Source organism: Epargyreus clarus, unplaced genomic scaffold (genome assembly GCF_041222505.1).
Source record: "Epargyreus clarus isolate Ecla_fem2 unplaced genomic scaffold, WU_Ecla_fem_2.2 ptg000019l, whole genome shotgun sequence".
Lineage (NCBI taxonomy): Eukaryota > Metazoa > Arthropoda > Insecta > Lepidoptera > Hesperiidae > Epargyreus > Epargyreus clarus.
Genome location: NW_027332227.1, coordinates 9,761,834 through 9,788,102, shown reverse-complemented (window position 1 = coordinate 9,788,102; position 26,269 = coordinate 9,761,834). Strand labels below are relative to the sequence as shown.

General features: G+C 38.2%; 1 protein-coding gene and 1 long non-coding RNA gene across 3 annotated transcripts in view; one reads left to right on the top strand and one right to left on the bottom strand.

The window, feature by feature from the left end:
* RpL24 (ribosomal protein L24) overlaps nt 1-26,269 on the top strand; it is a 322,279-nt gene that overhangs the window by 198,571 nt on the left and 97,439 nt on the right. The window lies entirely within an intron of this gene.
* Nucleotides 18,685-24,804, bottom strand: LOC140750429 (uncharacterized). The gene is made up of 2 exons (XR_012103209.1): nt 24,027-24,804; nt 18,685-18,896 (listed from the first exon to the last, which is right to left on the bottom strand). It is a non-coding gene; the product is annotated as an uncharacterized LOC140750429 (long non-coding RNA).

Here is a 26,269-nt window from a genome sequence, read left to right as displayed (position 1 = left end):
TATTTTCCTGTACTATATCTTAACATGTATTTTTATATCCATAAGGTACTAACGATGCACAAATAGGTAAGTACACAAAAACCCAAATTTAGAAAAGGCAATACCTAATACATCATTCAGATATGTTGAACCTCTGCTCGGCAGATCAGCATGGTAAGGTAAGAGTGGTGAAATGAACGAAAAATATGTAGGAAATGATACAACGAAATCACTCACAAACAAATTTATTCTCAGACATAGGTTCTTCCACGCGAGTTTTAGAGATGGTTATGGCAAGGGTTACAGAGGCATACGCTTGTTTGGGCTTACTAAAAGTATAACCTTCGCTCTGTTTTCTTGTTTATTGTCAAACAGATTAAGCAGATAATGCACATTACCCTATTTTAGAACATTAACCCCGCCACCGCTTTAAGTAAACGACACACGGTACTATATAAACAGCGGTGCTCAAACCAGACCAGGCAACCGATCTCTGTTCAAATAAATTAAATGTTTTTCAGTCGTCTGTTTTCTTTAAACATACAACCACATAGCCGGTTTGATGTTTAGGTATGTAAACATAGGCATGTGAGATATTTGGACTAGATTAAAAGTTTTTTAAGCCTTTCAATGTATGTAAATTACGGAACTATTCTTATTAAATGTGTAAAATATCGTCATCAATCTATTATTGTACCACTGCTGGGCACGGGTCTCCTCTCACAATGAGAAAAATTAGGACATAGTCCACCGCGCTGACCAAGTGCTTATTGGTGAACTTCACATACGTGCCTGGGTTTTGAACCTCGGACCCCTCGATCGAGAAGCCGAGTTTCTTAACCACAAGGCTATCACTGCTTTTTATGTGTAATAGCAATGTTCAAATAATACGAGAGCTGAGTACCGTCTGATTAAAATTGTATCCTCTATTCACACTTAAGACGCAAAAGCTTAACGTTACTCGTATATTACCGAGATATCTTCAGACTGAGTACATAATTATGTATTATTTGAGTATATGATGAACAATAATACAGGTAATAATTAATAAGGATGTTGAAAATATGAAAACTATGTTGTCCTAATTTCGTGTCAATTCAAAATATTGCCTTAATTATCTTAGCCTAGGTTGTCTAAAAAAATGGCTTTTTAGTCGCTTTTTTACACATGAATTTATGTTATCTCATAGAATTTGTTACTATACATTCTTGGTGCAAAATTGTAAAAAACAATTAAATATGAAACCATTAATTTTATTTAAATTGAGAACCACTGTCCCTTAACGTTCCCGACCCCTAATGATTCTAGTCTTATTTAATTCTCTAAGCGCTTTACACCCGAATAACTTCCCACAACCAGTCCACGTAGCCCATAACATCGACGTACAAGGTACTTAAAAAGTTTCAACGTTGCTAACACACATAAAAGTTATACTGGATTATACACACACATCATGCCTTCCCCATAACCTACGGCTCACTGCGCAAATGACTGCCATAACATTCAGTTTATTCAATGAAAACAAGTATAAGGTATACTACACCTATTTCTACCTAATAACAGGAGTGTTAGGCGCTGCTGTGGTTGAAGGGTGTGGTAAGGGAGACAGACTTTTCCGAGGCGTTCCAGCTTAGTCCTCAGGGGTAGCGGCGCACCTGTGGCCGACCACAGGTAGGAATATCTAATCCTATCTGGGGTTGATTACAGATGTCCATGAGCGGCAGTCACTTACCATCAGGTGGACTGCATGCTCATCTGCTACTCTTATATTATAAAAAAAAACTTATTACACAAAAAAGTAAATATAATGAGTGTTTCATGTAAGCATGGTACGTTTCAATAGTTCTGTTTCAGCTGAATAGAGACTTATTAAGCCGGTTTTTGAGTTACAAAGCCAGCCAAATTTCAAACAGAGAGCATTTGGTAATATAAAATTCTTTTGGGAATAACGTACACCTGTAATCAACCTCGGACTACAGTTTTGAGATTTTAGGGTTTTTCACACGGTATATGCGATGATGAATAAACAAGGCTATATTTGAGATTACTTACGTTTTTAACGACTGTGAAGATTAAAGCCGAATAACTCGAGGGATTTAAACATACGAGATGGCGTTAGAAGTTTTTGAAATAATTATTGTAAGGTTACATTTTAATTGAGTTTAAATAAAACAAAACATTGATTTTAAAAATGGATTAAAAACCTTGCATTCGGGTTTCATTGTTGGCCGTATCTATGACATTCTGATATGAAATTTAAAAAAATAAAATGGAAGCTTGGGCGCGAAAAAACAGAGGGAAAGGGGGCTAATATAGAAGTTTCTAGTTGAGTCGTGACCAGCTTGTGATTGTGAAGTAATTGATGTACTGGATGTATTATGGTAATATATTGGAAGAACAACAATCTGAGTCTTTGATTTGTTATCCTGAACTCCCAACATTATTTAGTTTATAAGAATTAAATAGCAAACAAGCATGCAGTCCAACGAATGGTAAGCGGTCACTAGCACCTATATATACATATCTTTAAGCATATATAGAACAAGACTTGCGTTCTTGGCATTCTGACGATCATAGATTCTCCTGAGGACTAAGTTGGTCATCTCATATGTCTCAACTGTCATCATATACATTTTTTTCCGGAGGTTAAGCTAAGTATATATAAAAATGAAATATTTTTTTCAATCTCACAATGAACAGAGGTGATATTATAAGTAATGTAACATTCTTAAGCGTTATCGCCACGACTGTTTTATTAAAACAATAAATCTCGCGTCAAATGCACCCGCCCGCTGTCATGGCTGAATAATAGCTGTACAATTGTATTTTATGTAAATCACTTTCTTTGTTAACGTTTCCACGGAAGATTAAGGAGGTGCTTATAAAGGCGTAGGTAATTTGGCCCTGGCATATGCGGGAATAATTTTTGTTTCATTTAGGGGTTAAAATAAATACGTAAAAACTTTGGAATATCTTTCAAGATAATATTAACGATAATATTCGTTAACCATTAAAATCTTACAAGACATTAAATGCTACCATAAGCACATATAGTTATTTCTATCGTATATCTATCGTACAGTTTTTAAATATAAGTAAGTTTTTTTTCTTTTTGTCACGCTTAAAAATCAAGAATTAATATTCATAACTTGACATTTCCAAACGAAAAGTAAATTGAAACATTTGCGTTATTTATAAATTTTGACGTAACAGAAACAAAATGGCGGACGGAATATAGCACTCGCGTGAATAAATCAGCGCCTACTTATTGCGAGAGATGAGTGCCAATAATTGAAAATTCAGCGAGGCGGCGGGGATTTCAGCCGGGAACAGGCTAGCAAGGACGGTAATCTAACGACTCTATCTGTTTTAATAGTGAGAGTGACGTGGGGTCTGTAAATACTTATATAATATTCGCTGCGAGGCAAATGGAAGCTTGTTTGAAGTTGAAGCTTAATGGATAGGCCTGTTAAGCTATTTCGGTATTGAAAGTGAAAACGTTTTCGAATAAACAGCTCATGAATTATTGGACCGTTTATGTTTATATTCGATTTCTCTTTTGCTTTTGCTATGTGGAAAAAATGTGGATGTCTTTTTGGTTATGATATAAAACGACAACTCTAAGCTGTTTGTTGAATTTACAGCGTTTTAGCGTTAGAAACTCTAAAAATATACGTTAAAAGAGAGCCATATTCAAACTCATACTCGTGGGTAATTATATTAGTAAAAATCTCCTAAATATTGTTAGCAATATATTCAAATTATTTAATTATGTATAGTATTATTTTGTGTTATTTTCATGATGTGTTATTTTTATAATAATAAGTGCCCATTTATATAGTCACTGGCTGTATATACCATTGTGTGCATTAGCATAAAAAAAGAAAGAGAACGCGCTTGGCGTGAGACTGGTATTTTACGCGAGAATCATAGATTAGTAAAGATTACTCACTCCTAAAAAAAAATGTACCCAGTTTTGAGAATTGAAATAGTTGCGAAACAAGTTTTTCCACGTCTCCGTGCTAAAATTTCCCTAAAATATTTGAAATAAATATTTATTTATTACGTAAATTACGCAGTATTTGTTATTTATTCATAAATTTTCTCTAAAAATGTTTTTATTTGTCAAGAATTAAAAAAAAGAACTTACTAAAATAAGCCGTTTGTGGCTTCATTCAATTTCAAGGCGGCGAAGTATCTTTACTAATCTATGGCGGGAATAATAAAAGTTGTAAATCGGATCCATACTTTAGAAATTGGATCAAGAAAATAGTTTATATTATTAATATAGACAAAAATCTCATAAATATGGACAAAATATCGATTGTATAATTTAAAACTATTTTACTATTAGTTTTCCTACGACTAACTTATTTTGCCATAGGCACAATCCACGTACCATAGAATCAATCTACGTATCCAATCAAAAGTAATAACTCGTCACAATACTCCAACAAAAGCACTGATCAGCCCTAAGTACTCTCAGGTTTTGTGAGCCAACGACCGCGGCCCAATAATTCGTTGCTATTCGCTAATGATGATAATTATTATGAAGAGCAGCTACACTCACGAGCAGCACGGCGACGCGTTGTAACAAAGGGGGAACTTTACTAATTAGCAAATAAACCGAATTGAAGTCTCGTACGTTAAACGCAGTAGGGATGCAGCATTATATTGATATTTCGATAATATTCGCTTAAAAAAAGATCCCTATCGCCACTAAAGTATCGATATAGAACCATTACGTCCTCTTATATTAAATCCGTAATATTTTTTTATCCTTAAAAGCTATGAAGTCCAATACGATGCATATGAAGGTAGCAATTTGGTAGCAACTATTGATTACAAAAAAACTCTATTTATTTGCGCAGTTTCTTCTCACTGGATAGGTGACCGGCCATCCTGATGTCAGAATGGCCGGTCACCTTAAAAAGTAGTTTATCTTTTTTTAATCGAAGGTAGCAATTAGTAGCAACTAATAGCAACTAGTAGCAACTAGGTAGCAACTCTTAGTAATTATTTCGATGTAAAATATGGGTAGTGACCGGCCATTCTGACGGTCACGAAATTTCAAGTATTTTATATACACATTAAAGAATAAAAGTCATCAAAATCATTCATCTTTAAATGATAATCATCAACGAAAGTCAAATTTGGTGAGGTTCTGAAATGGGTCAAAGAAAACGTCCTCTGTCAAAGAAAAGTTTTGATTTCCCAATATATCGATAAAATCGCATTAAAATTTTTGATATTTTAATTTTACCCTTACAAATAAATATCGATATATATATAAAAAAAATTACCAAGTTATATCCCTAAACGCAAGAGTTACTCGCTAGATATTGTCTTTACGTGCAATTTATTGGCTTCGTATCATCGCACGATATTGGCAAAGTTGTTAATATAATTATTACGGTGTCACAGTTCAAGGTTCGTGGACCATTCTTATTGGAAAAGCTTCGAGCTTTATACTTTAATCAAACTTGTAAAATTATTCAATATATTGTTCCCTTTATATTAGGATTGTCACTTTTGAAAATTGGTTATGATATAAAAATAGCAGTGATAGCCTAGTGGTTAAGAAACGCGGCCTGTCGATCGAGGGGTCCGAGGTTCAAACCCCAGGCACGCACCTCTGATTTCCAAAATTATGTGCGTATTAGAAATTAATTATCACTTGCTTAAACGGTGAAGGAAAACATCGTGAGGAAACCTGCATACCTGAGAGATAAATAAAAAATAAATCTCAAAAGTATGTGAAGTCTACCAATACGCACTTGGCCAGCGCGGTGGACTATGGCCTAATCCTTCTCATTCTGAGAGGAGACCCGTGCCCTGCAGTGGGGTAGTAATGGGTTGATGATGATGATGATGATAAAAATAGTATAGTTAACATTTCCAGCTTTTTAGTGCAAAGATAGGGTAGGGTTTATTTGGAAAACCAAAAAGTGATCAAAATTTAACTATGGAAAAAAGCGTTAGAAAATGATGGAAACTATTTTGTTCATTGGAATTTATGATTTGTTAAATAAAAAACTGTTATTCGCTAGCAAACAAAATTTTAATTTATTTTCTGTTTTCAAATACTTCGGACCAAAACTGCTAAGTTATTATTAGTTGGGATACCTTGTATATAGTTTTGAAGCAAAAATAGAAAATTGTACCAAAATTATAGCATAACTGTTCGACACATTTCAACATTTACTTATAAAGGTTATATTATTATAGCACGTAAAATCAAATTCTCTCTGTAAATTCAATCGAACATTCTGATACCTTAGCGCTATTTACATAACATATTTCACAAACCATTACCAATAAATAAATCAACGCACGAATATAGAGAAATTTGCCGAGCACAGATAATAAACGCTTCAATCCGTTTCAATCAACAAACTCAATCGGTCGATTAACGAGAAACCCGATAAAAATTACATGAATACGTTCATATGAAAATTTATATAGTAATTTACATTACAACTGTGTTAAATAAAATTATGACAACATAGATTAAAATATTAACGTTTATTGGAACCATGGATTAGTAAAGATACTTCGCCGCCTTGAAATTGAATGAAGCCACAAACGGCTTATTAGTTAGTTCTTTTTTTTAATTTCCTGACAAATAAAAATATTTTTAGAGAAAAATTACAAATAAATAAATAATACTGCGTAATTTACATAATAAATAAATAATTATTTCAAATATTATAGGGACATTTTAGCACGAAGACGTGGGAAAACTTTTTTACGCAACTATTTCAATTCTCAAAACTGTGTACATTTTCTTGTCAGAAGTGAGTAATCTTTACTATTCTATGATTGGAACATATAAATGTAAATAAATATGTATGATGTGTGTATGACATTATAATTTACCCAAAAGATTTACGTAGGTTTTATTTTGTTTACTTGGAAATAGCTAGAATCTCTAATATAATTAATTGTACTATAATTAATTATATAAATATAACTATAATCAATTTAAATTGTTATGTTACAAAGAAACAACATAATTGTGTCACTGTTAGCGTAGCGTAGTTGTATGTTTAGTGTAGTGTTAAGACTTTGTTGTTACTGTAGTCGTAGTATAACAATTAGCTTATTCATTTAAATCCTGCCAATTATAAGGTGAAACGTAAACCAAAATAAGTATGTAAGATAGATCAAACCATCACAAATCTCATATACATACAACACCATTTATTATCGAATTCGATCATAAATTTTGTAGTAATATAATTTATACGTTCGCAATACCTCGGTAATATGATAAGTAACTATTAACCAACCATTATTTGCGTTTTCGGTACGACAGTATTTAGACCACTGCTGAGGAGAATATGAAGATGGGTGTGACAGGACATGGCATAGTTTCTAAGCAATCGGTTTTTGTTCTTATTATTTTCTCGATAAATATAACTAAAGGCACGCAAAGTACATAACTTAGAAGTAGATCTATTGTTTACTTTCGCCAAACAATTTATTATTACAAAGTATTTATAGTACGAAGTCTGTCGAATCCAATGTGAAACATTCCAAAATCAACAATTATTTACGAATTAAAAATTACTTAAAAAAACCTTTTCCCACGGACTAAATTGTGAATCTAAACCATTCTCAAGTCCCCTTGAACACACACAACAAATTTCATAAAAATCAGTCCAGTCGTTTAGGAGGATTTCAGTGACATACACACGCACATAAGAAATATATATATAAAGATAACGTATTTACTTGAAATTGTTTTTGACCCAAAACAGTACATGTGTCGGTAAATCTTATAAAGAGAAGGTTCCTTTCGAGGAAGCAATTTTATATCTGATCAAGGCAAATGTAATAACTCAGTAAATATGGAGGAACAATGGAAAGTAAATTAGTTTCTTGGGGGACACAAACTCAATTGTCAAAAGGATTGCCTTGCTTCATCTAACACGGTACGGGGTTTTATATATTTACGTGGTTATTGCTCGCCAGAAAACTTTATTCAATACCGTGTGACTGAAATCAGTCGTATTTTAACTATATCCAATGAATAGTGAGTTTAATCAGTTATATTTTATACAGAATGCAAAAAAATATGAAATTCAATAAGAAATTACATTTTGTAAATTAAAATGTTGAGTGTAGATTCATGTAAATTTTATTTTTCATGTCTTAATATGTATTATGCTAAACTTTTATTGACAGTTCAATTTTTAACTTTGCTGGGATCGCTGACCACTTACCGTGACCTCCTACGATTTTCGCCTTAACAAACATATGTACGTTTACTATAAGCTAGTTTAAAACGTATTCATCATCAACACATTACTGTCCCACTGCTGAGCTCGGGTCTCCTCTCAGAATGAGAAGGATTAGACCACAGTCCACCGCGGCGGCCAAGTGCATATTGGTAGACTTAACATACCTTTGAATTTTTTTTTAGATTTCTCATGTATGCAGATTTTCTTACAATGTTTTCGTTCACCGTTTAAGCAAGTGATAATTAATACGCACATAACTTTAAATAATTAGAGGTACGTGCCTGGAATTTGAACCTCGGACCCCTCGACCAAGAAGTTCCTTTAGCACTAAGCTATCACTGCTAAGCTATCACTGATTAAAACGTATGCAAAAGTAATAATCTTCTAACAGCTTATCTCATGGATACCAACATATCCATATCACATATGTGTATGAACATTGTTCGGCTTTAAGTAAGATTACATCCTTCTGTGGTTTTAATAAAATCCTCGCCTTTTTAACGTATTCAAAGAAGTATTATTTCCAAGTTTTAAAAATTCGAGATCATAATGGAACACTAGACTTTATTATAATTTTATCATTACCTTAGATCTTCAGCGAAGCGGATAATGAAGTTTAGAAACTTGGGAATTAGTTGGGTCATAATCGAGCGACCCATGTGTGGCTTTGCGGAGTAGGGATAATTGCTAATTATATTGTTTTTAAGTAAATTTGTATTGTATATTTTTAAACAACAGATGTATTTAGCATAACAATTTTAAGAATGTATACCTAATTTATTTATTTATTTATTTATTACTGGCATACCAACTAAGTACATATTAAGCAAAAATATACAAAATAAAAATAAAAACTCACAATATTACAGTTATATGCACTTAAATTAAAGGTTTGCACAACATTCTTACAAAGAAAAGAGAAGTAATCAGTAAACAACTATTTAAGAAGTGATAAAAAAAAAACTAAAAGTAAGAGGTAAAGTAATGTATAAGAGTTTAAATGTCCAATAACGCTGTGTTAATTTTTTTCTTAAATTGACCTAATGAATCTGCAAAGATATCGATATCAATGTTATTAAATATTAAGTTAAAATTTCTTTGCATAAGATTCATTGGTGAGTTACCTAATATTAGTAGTATATAACATACTTAAAGGGACTATATACTTGAATGCATTTATGTACCATGAAATAAAAGGAAAGCTAATTACCCTATTATATATCCATACTAGCTAACCCGGCAAACGTTGTCTTGCCATATAAATAAAAAAATGTTAAGGGTGAACAACCCTTATCACTTAGAGGTATGAAAAATAGATAGTAGCCGATTCTCAAACCTACTGAATATGCATATACAATTTGGTGAAAATCGGTAAAGCCGTTTCGGAGGAGTACGGTAACTAACACGAGAATTTTATATACAAAATGTTCAATGGAAAATTTAACTACCTATTGGAAAATACGATATACTCGTGTAACTTTTTTTCATAAAAGTATCTACAATTCTACATATATCAATAGAATTATATCTATCAATCGAATATATAAGGTTCTTTTTATACAAAAATGTTGCAACATGCAATTTACTTTAAATACTAGATAAATAATTCAACTGTAAAGATATAAAGTGAGGATATTAATACGAGCACGAACTTACCCGCATGGGGCCACCGAAGTGCACTGTCTCGGGCGATTTGTCAAATTTTACACAGAAATCTTCGGAATATCTTAGGAAAAGAGTGTGCTTTGCAATTCTTTATAAGCATATCGATCCTAACTAAACACCAGTTCTAATGTATTGGTCAAGATTAACCCCTATAGATAGGCAAAAAAAATAGGTTTTTTATGTCTCAGTATTGTGCCAAATATGCATGTAAACTTAGAAAGTGGCTATTTTTACATCAGACGTCAAAGAAGTTGTGGATCAAAATACACAAGCGGATGCAATCTATACCGATTTTTCTAAAGCGTTCGATAAAGTAAATCATGGCATTCTGATAAAAAAATTATATGCTTTTGGAATAACGGGTTCAGTTCTAGAATGGTGTAAATCTTACCTTAACAATCGCCTATCTAGAGTTGTAGTGCATGGTAAACAATCTCGAACTTTCTCGGCATCCTCTGGAGTTCCGCAAGGCTCCATATTGGGACCTTTATTCTTCAATGTTTTTATCAATGATATAACTAATGTAGTGAAGCACAGCAAAGTCTATTTATTTGCAGATGATTTAAAATTATTAAAACCCATTTTAAATACTACGGACGCAATATACTTACAGGAAGATATAAATAATATCCACGACTGGTGCAATAAAAACAAAATGAATCTGAATAGCTCAAAATGTCATCATATAAAGTTCACCAGAAAAAGAAATAAGTTACAAACGACATATTACATAGCCAATAATAAACTTGAAGAGGTTTCTACTATACGCGATCTTGGTATTCTTATTGACAGTAAACTCAGTTTTTCGAATCACATCGATAAGATTGCAACTGATGCATATAAATCACTAGGTTTTATTCTAAGATGCACAAAAAGTTTTAAAAAACCAGCTGCTGTTATCCAGCTATACAATAGCTATGTGCGAAACAAGCTTGAATATGGTAGTATTGTATGGTGCCCTAATTATAAGATATACGGAAATAGAATCGAACGGGTTCAAAAGAAATTTTCTCGTATCTTGACATATCGTTTTAAAGTACCAAGAATTATAAAAACATATAAAGACAGACTAAAATATTTTAATCTGCAGGAGTTATCAACACGACGAGCTCAATTAGATTTACTATTCTTGTATAAGTTGATAAATGGTGCTATCGATTGTCCGTCACTTTTAAAAATATTGCAATACAACGTTCCCGCCAGGATACCCAGAAAACCATGCAGTTTATTCCACATTAAGCAGTTCAGGTCTAATCTCGGTCGTTATGCACCGATGGTCCGCGTGGCCCGTTTGTATAATAAACTAGCTACGAAGATCTTAGACCTCGATGTACACCACGATGGTTTCTCCACCTATTTAGCCAAGCTCAAAAAAGTTCCAAATTTTTGACGTACCTATATTTATATTTATTTTTATTTTAATGTTATTAGTTATAGCTACATAGTTTAATAGTTTAATAGTAATTTTAAGTATGTATATACATTCAACGCATGTTGTGATTACCTGTCATAGTAAGAACAGTTACCCAATAAGATAATAGATATGATTGTACTGTATATGATAGTCACTGCTGTATCTTATGTTGGTAGTCCCGAATAAATAAATAAAAATATATTTTTTTTTAAAATTAATGGAAGACTCTTCGATTTCCTTCATTTGTATATATTACAATGTTATGCTACCTAAACACATGGGCATGACTATAAACGAAGGTGAAACCACAGGGCAGGACGTGTTCCTAACACAAGTAAAATTGCCCCTAAGTCTAATGGCGCCCTCTAATTGAAAACTCGGGTGGTTAATTACTTCTTAGTGGAGGCTTCATCTACACTCCACATTTTCTGGTGAAAACTAATCTAAATTAGATTAGAAGCTAGAGAACAACAAAAAATGCCTCAAAGGCCTAAAACAGCGGTTTACTTAACAAATAATAATAATTGTTAAAATTAGGCTCTTCAGAGATTTTGTGCTTTAAGTAATGCTATTCTATGGTCTCATAAAAATTAAACGTATTGTTAATATAAAAGTACGAGTACATATTTTATGTTATGGGTCAAGATTGGTGGATACATTTTACTTGCCCGGGCATTATGAGCAATGGAAAAATTATATAAGAGGGCAAAGTAATAATAGGTACTCGTATTAAATGAAATAAATTGCCAGGACATTGTACATAATTTTAATATCAGATTCGACACAAAAAATGATAGTAATTAGTTTTGTTATGAGTACATTATATTTCAACGTTTTAACTCCATTATTGTATTAATATGATTATAGATTGGTATAAATAATAATAAAAGTATTATATTCTATCAAGAATGCCACTAGCGGCCTAGACATAGACGAACTCCCATTAATTCATTTACAAAATAAGCTTATTTCAAAGAAATATACGTTAATATTTGATATATTGTAGTAATTTCAAGAAATCGCAAGTGAGTGAGTATGTGAATAAGATTAGTGAGCTAGACAAGGATAAATCCAGACTGTGGGACGAGCCGTAGGGAAAATTGGCACTAAGTCGTAATGGCGTCGCCCTAATTGAACTCCGCTACGTTAATTACTAACGTTCACCACTTTGAAAGATGTACCATTTCACAAATACGTAGCTTTAATTCCACTTAACTACAAATGTAGCAAACATGAGAATCGTCATTAACCCACGCCTCTGTTAAGCAAGGCTCTTGAAATTTAAATTAATTAAGAATTGAAGGTGGTAGAACCCTTTATAGTTTATCTCCGGCGGCACCATCGCCACACCTTTTTCAACAGCAGTGTTAAGCGCTGATGGTGTTCTGGTTTGAAGGGTGTGGTAAAGGACACATACTTTTCGGAGGCATTCCAACTTAGTCCTCAGGGGTAGCGGCGCATCAGTGACCGACTCCAGGTGGGAATCCGGGGCTAATTACAGGTCCATGGGCTGCACAAGGTATTAACATCAGGTGGATTAAATGCTAGTCTGCTACTCCTATATTTAAAAAAAATATATCTTTGAGAAGTATAATGTGTGAAATAAAATAATGCTTCTGCAGCCCAAATGTCTTGGCAGATTTTAACATATAACGTTTTAACATATTACGTCATTGGATTCATCTAAATTTTGGGAGTAACATTATCAGTCGGGTTATTACTTTTTATAATATTTTTAGTTAGTCCCTTATATTGCTAATGTTCATTTCAAAATAGTTCAAAACAGTTCAAAATAGGAAAATATTTTCACCAGTTACGTAACATCCAAGCTAGTCAAAACCTTTTCCGTTCTACATGTACGAAGGTGCCTACGTAGTCAGTATCCCGATTTTGGCAAAATTCACATCCCAATTTTAGCTTAAAATTTAAATATCCGAGTGGAACAGATTTAGATTCGATTTTTGGGAGATAAACAACAAGTTAGTCATTAGTATGGTAGGTAAAATAATTACATAGTAATAAATTGTGAATGACTAATTATTTATTGGTAACTTAATTTTTATCTACCTAAAATAAAATACGAGTAATAAAATACGTCTTGCCCTGTGCGTAAAAATTGCGGCTTGTCTTCAATAAAAACGTCCTGATTTTTTAATGTCTAGTATATTACTAGTTTTTACCCGCAGCTTCGTCCGCGTTTAAAAGAAAATAATATGACATACTAACATACATAAAACTGAAAATTCGTACCTTCATTGCAACGAAAGTGGCACCATCTGGCGAAAATTGGAACTCTGGAAACTCTGGAACCTTCGTGGGCTCATGGACAACAATTTTGTTAAAGATCATCACTTGATCAAATGCATAGTTTACGATTCAATCCTTACTAACATCGATTAAAATAATCGATTTTTTGGTTCAAAAGATCGATTCTCCGATAAATAGATCTAAGATCGCCATCCCTAGTTCCCGTGGGATTTCCGGGATAAAAACTATCCTATGTCCGTTCTCGGGTCTCAGACTATCTTTGTACAAAATTTCATTAAAATCGGTTCAGTGCATTAGGCGTGAAAAAGAGACAGCCAGACAGACAGACAGAGTTACTTTCGGATTTATAATATTAGTAAGGATAATAAACAGCTTTATCTACCCTAATAAATTCGGTAATGTTGAAAGATGCCATTTTGGATCAACACCGCGTATTTTCGAAACTAGTGAAAGGCAACACAAAATCACAGGACCAGACGACGACGAATTCGAAATGACACAAGAGAAATTTCAGCTAAGTTCTAATAGAACCTCTCTAATTGAACGCTACATCTGCTAATTACTAACTTAAGCCACTCTCGATAGATTGCTGGCCTATCTTCTAAACTCGCAAGTTCTCTAAGCTTCTAACCGCTACAACAGACGAAAACTTTCTCACTAGGATGCTCAACTTCCACCTTTAAGTGCTAACTAGAGACTGAAAACTTGTTTCAGACAATTATAGGTAATTTAACGTCATCTCACTCATACATCATCTACTCATTACAGTCCCATTGGTGGGTACGGGTCTCCTCTCAGAATGAGAAGAAGGTCATAGTCCACCGCGCTGGCCATGTACGAGTTGGTAGACTTCACATACCTTTGAAGACTTTTTTTTATTTTCTCAGGTACGCCGGTTTCATCACGATGTTTTCCTTCACCATTAAAGCAAATGATAATAATTTCTGTAATCCACATAAATTTAAAAATCAGAGGTGCGTGTCTAGGATTTGAACCTAGGGCCCCTCGATCAAAAAGGCAAGTTTCTTAACCAGTAGGTTATCACTGCTTTCTAGTATACGATTTCAAATTAATTGACTTCAATTGTAAAAATAGCCCTTAATAGTAACTATTAAGATGTTATCCGCCCATTACCATCACCGCTGGACACGGGTTTGGCTTGTTGCAAGTCCGAACTTATCTTGAAGGGAATAGAGAGATTTGGACACATTTTCACACATAACTATTGTTACTTATTGATTCTAAACTCCAGTGGGGTCCCCACATCTCTGCTTTGTCCAGCAGACTTAGTACTACAGCTTTTGCAGTCAGAAGAATTAGACAGTTAACAGACATCCCCACTGCCAGACTTGTCTATTTCAGTTACTTTCACAGCATTATGTCTTATGGCATTTTACTGTGGGGTAGTGCTGCTGACATAGACTCTATATTTACTATTAAAAAAGAGCAATAAGGTCAATATATAGTCTGCGGCGTGGTGAGTCCCTAAGAGAACGGTTTTCCACTATTAATATATTGACGGTGCATAGTCAATACATTTATGAAAATATTATGTATGTAAGAAAACACACTGATATGTTTGAAAAAAATTCCACCATAACTTTAATACCAGAAATAGAAATAAATTAGCAATTCCTAAACATAGATTATGTAAGGTGGCTAGATCTTTTATGGGCAACTGTATTCGCTACTACAATAAAATACCCGACCACATTTTGAAACTCACAGAAAAAAAGTTCAAACATGTCGTTAAACTAACGCTATGTAAAAAAGCGTACTATAAAGTAAGTGATTATTTGACTGACAAAACGGTGTGGTCTGAATTAGCTCCAGCTCCACATGTACCATTACGTTAAGTTAACATTGTCAAAAACATTTTTTTTAAAGATGTGTGTTATGGAGTTTCTTTCGCCGCTTCTTCTCCATTACGAAACACCTTTTGAAGTGGTTGTAGTTGTATTGACATTCAAAAAGTGCTCTGTAAAGAAACTATTTTGAATAAAAAAAATTGATTTGATTTGATTTGAACTGTAGAACTCTGTAGAGACTTAATGTTAATCCCGCAAATACTGTTACAATCGCTTCCTACGTAAATACTTAATACTCAAGCAATGCTATTCTGCTGGTTTAACGCAATGGACCATGCCTAAGCCCCACTCACACTAAGAGGAAACCCGATCCCAGCAGTGGGACAGTAATAGATTAACGACAAAATACATATGCGCATAATTTTTCTTCAGCTGAAATAAGCATATGAAGAAAATACATCAAAACGGTCCATTGCTAACGAAGCGCTCTCCTAAATCTACATAATTTTGCTCCATTATCCTTGTTCGTACTTGGATGGTGGATACGAACGAACTAACATGTAAGATAAACATACGGAAATTGTTGTTAATTCGGAGCGACCACTAAAATGTTACTTATTTATATTTTTATGTTAAGAACAATACACTTTAACAATAACTTTGGGGCACAGAATAATAAGTATTTGGGGTTTCAAAGAATCAGCAGTCGTCATAAGGGTCGGACGCCTTTTTTTTTTTTCGAGGGGGAATTCTTCAAAAGGTACCCGACAACGTGGGAGCGACGCCGACTTATGTGGGATTTTTACCGCACTAAAACCCCCCCGGTGGCCGTCCTCTGCGCTGCGTTGAGGGCTCCGGGATCTCCAAAGGAACGCAACCGGAGTCCTCTTACAGGGACAAAGGGGTCGGTCGCCTATTGAGTTGCGTGTTCGATACCAGGCAGATATAATAATTAATTTAGATTTTAGTGGGTCTGGGTGTATTTATTCACACTTTTTATAAAAGCGGTAGATTAACTAATAGATTCAATATAAAAAAACAGGTATCGATAATTTTAACAACAATTACCTGAAAAAAATAAACATTCCACGGGTTATCTAGACACAAAGGTAACAAACGCAAACCATTTGCGATTAAGTTGAAAGCATTACAAGTTATTATTTTCAATTATCTCTCACTCGAGACGCGTAATTAAAATACCTGAGGGAAAAGTAGAACAAAGGAATTGTAATTAAAAATATAGTAAACGTTTATTTGTTAGCTGTTAGGCTGACCGCCCATTGGCTACTATCGTTTGAGTAGCTTTAGCGGTTAGCTAGCGATTAACCATTATATAATTTATTCATCTTTGTAAATTATGATATTTGTATGTATCATTTTGTACTTAAACTAGCTGACCCGGCAAACGTTGTGTTGCCATATAAATAAAAAATGTTAAGGGTGAACAACCCTTATCACTTAGGGGTATGAAAAATAGATAGAAGCCGATTCTCAGATTATATGCATATACAATTTGGTGAAAATGGGTAAAGCCGTTTCGGAGGAGAACAGTAACTAACATCGTGACACGAGAATTTTATATATACGATAATAATAATTCATACCTTAATTTTATAATAATTTCGTACGTCAATGATGACAAAATGATATTGTTTTGATGAAATATCTATAGTTCGCGCCAAACTGCTAGTCCGCTCTGAAGTTGTTACGCGCAGGTGTAGTCATACAATTTGCTATGGCGACGCGATCCATTTCTTTATTCAGAGGGGACTAGCAGTTTGGCGCGGACTATACCTATATTAAGCATTTCACAAATAAAATTGGTTTGATTTGATTTAAGTGAAGGTGCTAGAACCTTTTGTGATTCGACTCCAACGGCACCACAGCCGCCACAGCTATTTCTACCTAATAACAGCAATCTTAAGCGCTACTGTATTCCGGTGAGAATTCTGTGGTAAGGGAACATGCTTTTCCGAAGCTTTCCAGCTTAGTCCTCAGGGGAAGCAGCGCATCTGTGGCCGACCTCAGAGAGGAATCTTATCTGGGGTTTATTACAGACTTCCATGGGTGGATGTCGCCACTTACCACCCGTTGGGCTGCATGCTCGTCTGCTACCCCTATTAGTAGCTATTATAAAAAAATGATTTTACCCGGCAATGTTATTTAAAATATATATTTGACCCATTTACCTAGTTCCGTGGATATTTCTATCAAAACACGGCATGGATTTAACAAGAACAATGAGAATAAAATAAAAATAACAATCGGATATCGTGCAGTGTTGACTGCTCGTTATCTCTACCTTTTTCCCATAATCCGGGGACGTAGTAAAACGTGCGTAAGTACAGTCGCCGCTAAATATGCCATTCATTTTTATTAAAATCTAGTTTCTTTTATTCTTTGGCTCATTTTGATGAAGTGCTTTTGTATCATTGAATACATACATATAGATGGTTCTTACCTATTCAATATTTTTTCCAATATTTTGTAATGTTTTCAGTAAATTTTATAAATGAAAAATATATAACTCAAAGTTGGAAACCTCCTTAAATCCGTAGTATTTCTAATTCAATCTATCTTTTAATTTATCTTCATGGATAAATTCAAAGTTAGAAACTTTAAAACCCACGGTATTTTTAATTTCATATTACTTTTAATTTATATTAATGGATAAGTACACTATTTAACGTTAAATATATAAGCAATTTATTGACACTCTACTTCTAACAATCCCTTAAACATTTGCTTTATCGCAGCACATTTAAGCTGCTCTGTACTTATCTTAATAGCGTGGTACATTCGATTTCCGCCTATACATAAATTCCAAATAAGTCTTCAGAGATAACGTATGGTTAGATCTGTGGACAATTTCAATTCTATTAAAAGTTATGAACTCCGCTATATCTAATAATCGGATCTGATATAATCACTAAAAGGTATTTTGCCATGCAGGTAAATGCAATGGTAATTTAATCAGGCAATGGCGGTTATAGATGGCGAATGATAGATGGCGTGACGCCACTTTGACGCGTCGCCACGTCAGCAGCCGATCTGTTGCACAATAAATATTTCACTTTAAAAATACAAATTTAAAATAAATAAAAATAAAATAAAAATATTTTATTGATCTTAACACAGTCACATTTACAAGTCGCAAGAGCCCTGTACTTGGTTCTAGACCTGTGTTACAGGTACTCCGCTCATCCACCGGAACTTCATACAGTGTGTTATTCAACAAACATGACATTATTTTTTTTTTGTTTTTTTTTTAAATTACAAATTTCAAGCCTTAGCTAAATATGAAAAATTACAAATTTCAAGCCTTAACTAAATATGAGGGAATGAATGTATTTGGGTTTATGTGTATGTATGTGTGTGTGTGTGTGTGTGTGTGTGTGTGTGTGTGTGTGTGTGTGTGTGTGTGTGTGTGTGTGTGCGTGCGTGCGTGTGTGTGTGTGTGTGTGTGTGAGTGCGTGTACGTGTATAAAAATACCAGTTATCTATTAAATGTTGAACCTACAATCGCATCACTCTGCGTTTGAACGCCAGACCGAGCAGCCCCGCCTGCTCGCGCTCTAGTGTTTCCTAACCCAGAATTTTCTCTGGCCTTTCGGCCGGTTCTCGCCTACTCGATATTATCGATAGCGGTCCGTGCTTTGTTTATTGCCAATTTATTGGGAATAAACAAAACTCACGTCCCGACGCGTTTGAGTTGGTGGATACCTAACGGTGCCAACGAAACCAGCTAGCGTTGACCCGGTGCGCTTCTCAGACCTCTCGGCCTGAGAGAAACCGGCAGACCCGATCCCACTGCACTTGGGCTATCCCAAGGGTGACGGTAGCAGTTACTTTCCCTTAGGGGTAATTGCATTTCCCTCCCCCTCCCCGTTAGCTCCCTGCCTCGGCAGGGAGGCATCCCTGGTTACCATGGCCTACATGGTAACGGATAGGTTTTTCGAGGCTCTGTCCTCCCTCTTGAGCAAGGAGCTCAATCGCCCCTTTGACGCTGTCAAACTCCGCTCCCTTTGCGAGCCCTTAAAGTCCGTAACGGATCCCCTGTCCGTTACTGATTCACCCGCATCCCCTGATGCCACCCCGAGACACGAGATGGACTATGACGCCATCTCGCTAAAACGCCCCGCCTCCTCCGACGAATCGTCGGAGAACACCCTCATTTCCGCCGCCTCCTCCGACGACGACCAGGGTTTCACCCCTGTCAAGTCGAAGAAGACAAAGAAACGTCCAGTCAAACGCGTCGCTAAGGCGACAAGTGAGACTTCTTCCGAGGCCTCTATCGAAGCCACCCCAGCCCCAGCGGCCCCCGCTCTGGCCCCCGTGCCAAAAGCCTCCACTCTGGCCCCCGTGCCAAAAGCCTCCACCGAGCCCCAGAGCTCAACCCCCGCGGCTAAGCCCCCCAAGCCAGCCACGCGCTGCGAACCGGCACTTGCCAAGTGCAAACCGCCCCCACACATTTTCTTCAGGGATAAGTCGAAATGGTCCGACTTCTCCAAGACCCTCAAGGAACGAAAGATCCACTACACCAAGGCACATAACCTTCGCGATTCTATTCGCGTTTCATGCCCCACCACAGAGGACTTCAGGAGCCTCATTAGGCTCCTAACCCACCTACAACTCCCGTACCACACGTACGCATTGGAAGAGGACCGCAAAATCAAAGCGGTCCTTAGGGGTCTCCCCTACGAACTTCCCACCGACGAGATCCAAACGGATCTAGTCAACCAAGGGTTCCCCGTGGAAGGTGTACACAAGTTGTACAACCGCAACGGGGTCAAATACCCTCTAGCCCTGGCCATTCTAGCCAAGACCCCGTCCTCCAAGGACATTTTCAAGGAGAAGGAGCTCACAATCTGTGGCCTTTCTGAGATCAAGGTGGAACCACCTAACAAGCGTGGTTACCCTGCCCAGTGCCACCGCTGCCAGCTTTACGGCCATGCAGCGGCGAACTGCACTGCCCCCCCAAGGTGCGTCAAGTGCCTCGAACCCCACGCCACACGTGAGTGCAAGAGGACTCGTGAAGACGAATCCCCTCCTGCCTGCGTGCTATGCACCACTTCCGGGCACCCGGCTAACTACCGTGGCTGCCCGAAAGCCCCCCGTCCCGCTCAAAAGAAGGTTGCCAAAAAGCAGCCCTTGAAAGCAGGCCCACCTCCGGTCAATTCGACCAATTTCCCGCGTCTAGGGGCCTCCAAAACCCCAACCGCTCCCATGAGTTGGAGGAAAGTCGCACCCGCGACCGCCCCACCAACCCCGGCCCCTAAGGCCACTCCCACTCCCCGTCCCACCCAAGATGCATCGATAAGGGAACATATCATGTTCCTTGTCGACTGCGTTAAGGGCGTGGACCTCGACGAGATCATACTCGTCTCCCAAAAGATGCGTAACGCCAGCCAGGCGGAGCGCATCGCTATCTACTCCGAACACCTAGCGTTGTTCAAATCTATTCAATGAGTAACGTTCATACTCAACCCCTTCGTCCCGGTCGTCAAAAACCTAAAGGCGTCTCGCTTATCTCCTTCAATGCACGAGGTCTAAAGCCTTGCATTCCCGAACTCAAAGAGTTCATCCGCAACAGGGACATCGACCTGTTGCTTGTTCAGGAAACTTTCCTCAAGCCCTCCCTTAAAGGCGTAAGTCTCCCCTCTTACGCGCTTGTACGTAATGACAGAGCCGACGACCGTCGTGGCGGAGGCACTGCCATCTACTACAAGAGATCCTTCCATTGCACCCCTCTGGAAACACCCAAGCTCACCAACATGGAAGCCACCATATGCAAATTAGGCATGACAGGACACCCGTCCCTGATCATAGCCTCAATTTATCTCCCCGCCCATAAAGCCCCTCTCCAAAGCGACTTGGAGGCCCTCCTCTCGCTCGGAGACTCTGTCGTACTATTTGGAGATTTCAATTGTAAACATACCGTTTGGAACAGTCGTCTGACTAATACCAACGGTAATAAACTCCTAACCATTTCCCGCGCACTGGACTTTGATATCTTCTCTCCAATAGCGCCAAACCACTACCCCGATCGGGAAGACCAAGAACCCGACGTGCTGGATTTCGCCCTACTCAAAGGCGTCGCGCTCAATACAAGAGCGATCGAAACATTGGACGATCTGGGCTCAGACCATCGTCCAGTCTCTCTCCAGTTAGGTCCCTATGATCCAACTCCCCATACTTCCTCGAAAACCTTCACCAACTGGGAAGGGTACGAGAAATCTCTCACCTCGGCCATAGAGGCCCCCGATTCACCGTATGCTATTCCCCCAGGCTACCTTGTTAGCACGGACAAAATAGACAGTTCGGTCAACTCACTCACCCAGCTAGTTCAGACTTCGCTTCATGACAACGCGAAGGTGGTAGAGGTCCCGAACCGCAAACTACCTCGCGAGGTCAGGAAGCTAATCCAAACTAAGAACGCAGCCCTCAGATGGGCCGCTAAGTATCCCACCCCTGTCCTTAGGAGGCGCGCTAACGCCCTCCAAAGGAAAGTCAGATCCCGGCTAGCCGAACTGAGGGACTCCAACTGGAACTCTCTCATGGAGGATATCCAACCTTCTCATGAGGCATTCTACAAAATCACTAGACGATTTCGTACCGAAGCCTTTTCTAGCACTCCCCCTCTCACGCGTCCCGACGGCAGCATAGCCTTCGAGGACACCGAGAAGGCCGAATGCTTCGCAGATAGCATCGCTGCGCAGTGCTCCCCCAGCACTCAACCGTGCGACCCTATCCACATTAACAAGGTGGAGGAGGAGGTCCTTAAAAAGATCTCTCTCCCTGTCACCTCTGCTCCCATTAAAATCACTACAGACGAGGTCCGGACCGTCATCCGCGGTTTGAAACCTCGCAAAGCCCCAGGTTCGGATGGTATCTCCAACCTGGCGCTTAAACACTTCCCCGAGCAGGTACTGACCCTTCTGATCATTATCTTCAATGCCTGCCTCGACCTCAGCTTCTTTCCAACAGCCTGGAAGACAGCAACAGTTATCGGTATTCCCAAGCCTGGGAAACCGAAACATATTCCCTCCAACCACCGCCCCATTAGCCTCCTCAATGCAATGGGCAAGGTTCTCGAACGGGTGATCCTCGTTCACATAAGAGGGCACCTCTTCCCAATAGATGCTCCCCCACTCATCATTCCTCACCAATTTGGCTTTCGCCACCAGCACTCGTGCCCCCAACAAGTCCACCGCATTGTCGAGTACATCACAAGCGGGTTTTATCCAAGACGTAACAAGACACTAGCAGTCTTCTTCGACGTCGCCAAGGCTTTTGACAAAGTCTGGCATGGAGGACTGGTATACAAGCTATACCAATCTGGTCTTCCTGATCGCCTAGTCCGCATCGTGGCTTCCTACCTTCAGGACAGAACCTTCCGCTACAGGCACGAAGGTATCCTCTCTTCACCACGCCCCATAACAGCCGGAGTCCCTCAAGGCTCAGTGCTCGCTCCCACATTATTCATATCGTACTCCAACGATATTCCTATCCCCAAAAATGGGGTGCAGCTATCACTCTTCGCCGATGACACCGCTCTTTACATCCAAGGGCAAAAGGAGTCATGTGTCCTCGCCAAACTCCAACGCTCGGTCAACGAGTTAGGAGATTGGTTTAGGAAATGGCGCATCGAAGTCAATGCGGAGAAAAGCTCCGCAATGCGCTTCGACCACAAACGCAGGCGCTTAAACAACCTGCCCTCCGTCAAATTACTTGGGGCCCCCATTCCATGGAGGCCCACAGTAAAATACCTAGGAGTTACCCTTGACCCGGGCCTCACCTTTAGACCCCACGTCTCTAAGGTCACCCATACCGCCCGCTCTTACATGAGCCGCCTCAACGCCATGATTGGCAGACACAGCAAGTTGTCAGCCAGGAATAAGCGAACGCTGTATAAGGTTTGCATTCGACCGGTGTTAACATACGCCTCTCCAGTCTTCGCTCACGCGAATCCCACCATCCTAGACAAACTCCAGGTCATACAAAATCTTTTTTGTCGTCGGGCACTTAATGCCCCCTGGTATGTCAGGAACGCTGACCTCCACCGCGACCTGGAGCTCGCTCCAATACAACAAGTCCTTAGACAATTCTCTGAAGCGTTCTTCGACCGCTCAGAAAATCATTCCAACCCCTTAATCAAGGGTGCAGCGGACTATGCTGCCCCTCTTCCTACCCGCTACAATTGCCGTCGGCCAAGAAATATCTTGACCGACGCTCCTAACAAACTCTCCACCGATGTGGAGAATCTTCTGGCCGCCCACAGGGGCGTACAACTCTCCATAGAGAATCGTCTTCCCGACGATTCTAGTCTTATTCACGATACGTTGACACCTTCAGTGTCATCTATCCAGCGGTCGCTCTCTAGGGAGCGCCGCTAGCGCCTCTCGTTCCGCAACGAGAGGTCGCTATCCGATGTCGGCTGTACGGTCCCCTCGGACGAATGCCTATAAAGGAGTTTTTAGTGGGATGGTACTCCCTTCAGGAGAACCTTTCAGTCAGTCCCACACGACGCAGGCACCGGCCGTCGCGGCCTGTAAGTGCTTGGATGCATTTTTTCCTCCTCCCTCTCCGTAGAGGGTCAGCCCTTTTTCCACCTAATATCCGGGCGCCAAAAAAAAAAAAAAAAACCTACAATCGATCGATGAATATATTGCTCTGTTTCATCGTAGTTTAATTCCTGTAAGTGTTGTGTTACTAGCCTTTTAACATGAATTCGGGACAGAGAATAAAAATTGAGTTTGGTATTTAACTTATTGTAAAGGTAGGCGGACATGAAGGCAAATTGTTTCTTTTTGAACATTGTTCGACATCGCGGGATCTGACAGACAGGGGGGCTTCTACGTTTACATTGTAGAGGATAAAAGTATGGAAGATGTGTATGAAGCTTCATTATGCAGTGTAATACATAAATTTGACGTGTGGTCAGTAATTTGTAAGTACTATGCAGTTCATATGTCGGAAACTGAATAGGTTTTTTAAAAATAACCTTCAGGAGTGCTCTTTGAGTTCTTTCCAGTATTATTAAATGGGTCTTAGCAGCTCCACCCCATACCGAAATGCAATAACTAAGAACTGACTGAGCTAGCGCTTTATAAGTGGTAATAAGTATAGCTTCATTCGCAACATCCCTTAGCTTTTTGAACATCCACATTAGTTTTCTCATTCTGTCAGCAATGGTCATAATATGTGGACTCCACAAGAGATGCTGATCGATTACTACACCGAGGTATTTTATTTCAGTAGCTCTGCTTATATTAAAACAATTACAGTTATCATGTGGATTTGAACAGGTATGCATTTTTAAAGTAAAGTTGGGGTCAGGTAAACTTTTTTTGCGAATGGAAAATGGTACATATTTAGTTTTGTTTATATTCAATGTTAATAGATTAGTCCTCAGCCAGGTGAATACACGCCTGACTCCGTTTTCTGCTATAGTCTTTAGATTTTCCCATGAATCAGCATTAAAAATAAGGGCCGTATCGTCAGCGTAAGTAAATATTTTACAATTTGGGAGCCTAAAGTCACACAAGTCATTCACATAAATTAAAAACAGGGTAGGTCCGAGAACACTACCTTGTGGGACCCCACAGGAGATATTACTAGGTTGACTTAGGTAAGTACCAAGTTTTAATTGTTGCTGACGATCGGTTAAGTAGTCAGTGAATAATTGATGTGGAAGGCCTCGTATACCACAGTTAAATAATTTGTCTAAAAGGATGGAGGTAGAGACGGTGTCAAATGCTTTAGCTAAATCTAGAAATATACCAACGCATTTGTTACCTAGGTCTAGATGATAACTCACTTCCCCAGCTAACGCTAAAACTGCATCTTCAGTAGATATGCCATTTCTAAAACCAAATTGATTTATTGATAATAAATTGTTATCTGTTAGGTATTTTTTGAGGCGGTTATTAAGAAGTTTCTCGAGAATTTTGGAAAACACCGAAAGCACAGAGATAGGTCTGTAATTTTCGACAACGTCTCTGCCTCCACTCTTATGTATGGGAGTAACTATAGCAGTTTTGAAGGTGGAAGGAAATTGACCTTTTTCGAAGCAAAGATTGTAAATGTGACACAGTATGGGGAGGAGGGTGTTCTTTGCCATTTTAATAAAAACTGTGGGGATGTTGTCCCACCCTGGAGCTGAATCATTGCAGAGACTGTTTATAATGGAATCCAATTCCAGTGGATCTGTATTTAATAAAACCAATGAGTTAATTGCAGACGATGACCTATTCACTCCATCAGAAAACATTTCTACATTAGAAGCTTGCTTTAGTTTCTCAACAAGATTTCTACCAATACTTGTAAATTGAATGAATTTAATACTCACTTTATATTCACAACATCTTTTTTGCCGACTGTACCTTACCTGACTGAATTTCGTCATTTATATGGCCTATATAAATAATCGCAGCCGAAATATTTCACGAATTTATTGTTCTCCTTCAGTTCTTATACTTTAATAAGGACCCGTCTCTAGTTTATGTCGACATTTAGACCTATAAAAAGTTAGGAAAAAATGTGAGGTAAATTATTTCGGTGTACGTTTATGTCTTAAATACTCGTTACCTTTCCTTTTTGGTATTCCCAAAAATGTTTTGAAGGTGGTAGAACCCTTTGTGGTTCGACTCCGGTGGCACCACCGCCACACCTATTTCTACCTAATAACAGCAGTGTTAGGCGCTGCTGTGTTCTTGTTTGAAGGGTGTGGTAAGGGAGACAGCCTTTTCCGAGGCGTTCCAGCTTAGTCCTCAGGTGTAGCGGCGCATCTGTGGCCGACCACAGGTAGGAATACCTAATCCTATCTGGGATTGATTACAGATGTGCATGGGCGGCAGTAGCCACTTACCATCAGGTGGACTGCATGC